The sequence below is a fragment of the Bos taurus genome, chromosome X (genome assembly GCF_002263795.3).
Source record: "Bos taurus isolate L1 Dominette 01449 registration number 42190680 breed Hereford chromosome X, ARS-UCD2.0, whole genome shotgun sequence".
NCBI classification, from domain to species: Eukaryota; Metazoa; Chordata; class Mammalia; order Artiodactyla; family Bovidae; genus Bos; species Bos taurus.
Genome location: NC_037357.1, coordinates 99,705,350 through 99,709,401, shown reverse-complemented (window position 1 = coordinate 99,709,401; position 4,052 = coordinate 99,705,350).

The window sequence follows — 4,052 nt, the reverse complement described above, 5'->3', positions numbered from 1 at the left end:
GTGGATCACAATCAACTGTGGAAAATTCTGAAAGAGATGGGAATACCAGACCACCTGACCTGCCTCTTGAGAAATTTGTATGCAGGTCAGGAAGCACCAGTTAGAACTGGACATGGAACAACAGACTGGTTCCAAATAGGAAAAGGAGTATGTCAACGCTGTATATTGTCACCCTGCTTATTTAACTTATATGCAGAGTACATCATGAGAAACACTGGGCTGGAAGAAGCACAAGTTGGAATCAAGACTGCCAGGAGAAATATCAATAACCTCAGATATGCAGATGACACCACCCTTATGGCAGAAAGTGAAGAGGAACTAAAAAGCCTCTTGGTGAAGGTGAAAGAGGAGAGTGAAAAAGTTGGCTTAAAATTCAACATTCAGAAAACGAAGATCATGGCATCTGGTCCCATCACTTCATGGGAAATAGATGGGGAAACAGTGGAAACAGTGTCAGACTTTATTTTTTTGGGCTCCAAAATCACTGCAGATGGTGATTGCAGCCATGAAATTAAAAGACACTTACTCCTTGGAAGAAAAGTTATGACCAATCTAGATAGCATATTCAAAAGCAGAGACATTACTTTGCCAACAAAGGTCCGTCTAGTCAAGGCTATGGTTTTTCCTGTGGTCATGTATGGATGTGAAAGTTGGACTGTGAAGAAGGCTGAGCACCGAATAATTGATTCTTTTGAACTGTGGTGTTGGAGAAGACTCTTGAGAGTCCCTTGGACTGCAAGGAGATCCAACCAGTCCATTGTGAAGGAGATCAGCCCTGGGGTTTCTTTGGAAGGAATGATGCTAAAGCTGAAACTCCAGTACTTTGGCCACCTCATGTGAAGAGTTGACTCATTGGAAAAGACTCTGATGCTGGGAAGGACTGGGGGCAGAAGGAGAAGAGGACGACAGAGGATGAGATGGCTGGATGGCATCACCGACTCGATGGACGTGAGTCTGAGTGAACTCCAGGAGTTGGTGATGGACAGGAAGGCCTGGCGTGCTTCGATTCATGGGGTCGCAAAGAGTCGGACACGACTGAGCGACTGAACTGAACTGGAATCAATGAGAAATTTGTAATTACATTCATAATTGAGTTAAAGAATTTACCCATGTTTTCATAGATTTCTGGTAGAATCTACCAAAATATTTCATAAATATAATGAAGAGTTCAGGGAAAACTTTGATTTGTTGGCATATGATGTCATTTTCACATGAACTATTGTCCTTCAGCAAGTGGTGGCTGGGTACTTGTTTGTACATTAAAACAGATGTTACTAAGATGTTTCAATGGGCAGTCTTTCTGGGATGTAACAATATACCTATGGCAGAGCTTGGGTAGAACCTTTCTGCCCAGATCCAAGCCTTTCCATTATTCTAGTTCCTGAAGGGAAAGGGCTTGTCTGTCTACCCAGATGTGACTGTGTCCTGGGGTCAGGAATCAGCATCAGCAGGATATGGCTTCCATTTCTGATCTAAGCCTTCCCAACTACCCATGCATTTGGTGTTTCATCTTGTGTAGCTGTCTTATTCAAGTGTGTATGTTTCAATGGGGCCTGAAAAAGTAACCAAAAGTAAATCTGTATCTTAACTTCTCCAAGGTCACAAGAAAGAAATCAACTTACCTAAACAGTTCCCCAGTCATAACATGTAGGCGCCACGTTCTACCTAATACAAAATCATGGCTTGAGTGGATTAGCAAACACTTGAGTTTAGAAGAAAACCAATTGTTATTTCCTCAAGACCCAAACCAGTTGAATTGTTCTTCATTCTAAGTTTCTGAGGAAAGTTCAGGTGGTTACATGAAGAAAACTAAAGTGATTGGTCTGGGAAATTGAGAACTCAAGAAAATCAGTTCAGTCCATAAACCTCTCCATTTTCTACTGCACTATTAACACATTATTATTAAATGCTTATAAATTATGAGGGTAAGATCAACTTACCCTAAAGGAAATCCTTATCCTATCCTAAAGGAAATCCTTATCCTTATCCTAAAGGAAATCAGCCCTGAATATTCATTGGAAGGACTGATGCTAAAGCTGAAACTCCAATAATTTGGCCACCTGATGTGAAGAACTGACTCATTGGAAAAGACCCAGATGCTGGGAAAGATTGAAGGCAGGAGGAGAAGGGGACGACAGAGGATGAGATTGTTGGATGGCATCATTGACTCAATGGACATGAGTTTGAGTAAGCTCCGGGAGTTGGTGATGGACAGGGAAGACTGGAGTGCTGCAGTCCATGGGGTTGCAAAAAGTAGGACACGACTGAGTGACTGAACTGAACTGAAGATCAGCTTATAAGAGGCTTGCCCTTCACAATTGTAGATTATCACACATATCTTAAAGATGTAAGTTGCTAAAAGTATAACATAATTTCCCTTTATTCATTCAGAGCAAATGGGGAAGACATTCCTTTGGCATTTCAAGAACGCAGTGTTTTTAACTGATCAATGTTTTCATTTAGTTATCTCTCAGTCCTTAGGGGTAGACATTAACATATGGCTAAATATGTTTAATTTTTTAAAGATATAGTGCAAATTCCATAGTAACTTACTATCCAATAATGTCTAAATTCTCTCCATTCCCAGGGCTATTTTTAGGTCTTTTGGAAAATTATAACTTTTTCCTCTTTCTCAGCCTTGATATGCCCCATTAAATTTTACTCTGTCTCGCTATGCTCTTTTCCAGCCCATTCACCATAGTCAACATCCAAGATCCTGAGAAAAGCAGGACTCCTTTCAGAGGCAATGGGACAGAAGAACTCATGGTTGTGGAGAACAGGAAGTCTGGGTTCTAGTCTGAAATCCAGGACTAAGTGTATGACTTTGGGCAAATTCCAGGGTTTCTGCATGTCTCCATTTGCTCAGAGAGAGAAGGACGGAAGCTTTTTAATGGCTCTCCAATGCCACTGTTCTCTAACGTTCCAAGCATATTCTACTTTTTTCCATGGGGGAAACTTTGACAATAGACCATGTAATAGAATTGGAAGGAAACACTTTCTATGGCTTTCAGAGAATTTGGAAAATATGAATCATAAAACTGCCCCCCTCCAGTCCCACATTGGTAGCAAGGAAATAAAGATTTAGTTTAGGGCATATGACCCTCAAAGCAAATTGTTTTCCAAGCCAGGAAGAGATATTTTAAGACTAGAAACACTATTTTCACTTTTTGATTACTGACATGAAAGAATAGCCATAAATGTGACCAGCAGTTAATACTTTCATTATCAGTTATGAATTATAACAATTCAACTTTAGGTGTTAAATTTAATTCTTTTTTTATGACAAAATTTATCTTCTATAATGATTCAAATTACCACTTCACATTTGCCTTCAGAATGAGGAGAACCTCCAATTTAGTGGACTGGCTGGCTCTGTCACCATGAAGGTCAAGATCAAGGTCAAGGTTTAATATATTAGTCTCATTCTGTTCCAAAGCCACAAATATAAATTTAACCCTGCTGGCTTTCTTAAAAACATGTGAAAGTTATGCCAAAGAATGTATAAAACCATCATCACTACAGAAAATGTAATTCTTGTGTTAACTGTACTAACAGTGGGATGCACCGTCATCTCTGGTGAACCAAGACAGCAAGGTGTCACAGTTGCCTTGGAAGCTGAACTGCCAGCCTGGGTTAGTGTTGAGATGCTTAAAGTGGACACAGCACTATGCCAGCACCATGAGTATTCTTGCAATGCTCCTAAGTACCATTGGCCCTGGATCAATGGGCACAGAATGGCACAGAAACCATTGTCTGTGAACCATTTGTTCTCCTTCTGGTTCTTCAGACTTCATTTATGGATACTTATTTTCTTCTGAGAATAGTGCCTAAGAGATGCACCAGATTTTGTGCCCATTTGGTAAGCTAGATTCTGAGACTAAAAGCCACATGTCATAAGCCCCCACTACCCTAGTACATTGATTTTCAAACAAATGTCCCCATCCAGTATCTTCTGAAACCTTATCTCCCTCTATTTCTGGATCCCCCTCACACACCATAGGGGATACATCCTAGTAGTTGAGTAGGAAAAAACAATCCTTACACCATCAAGA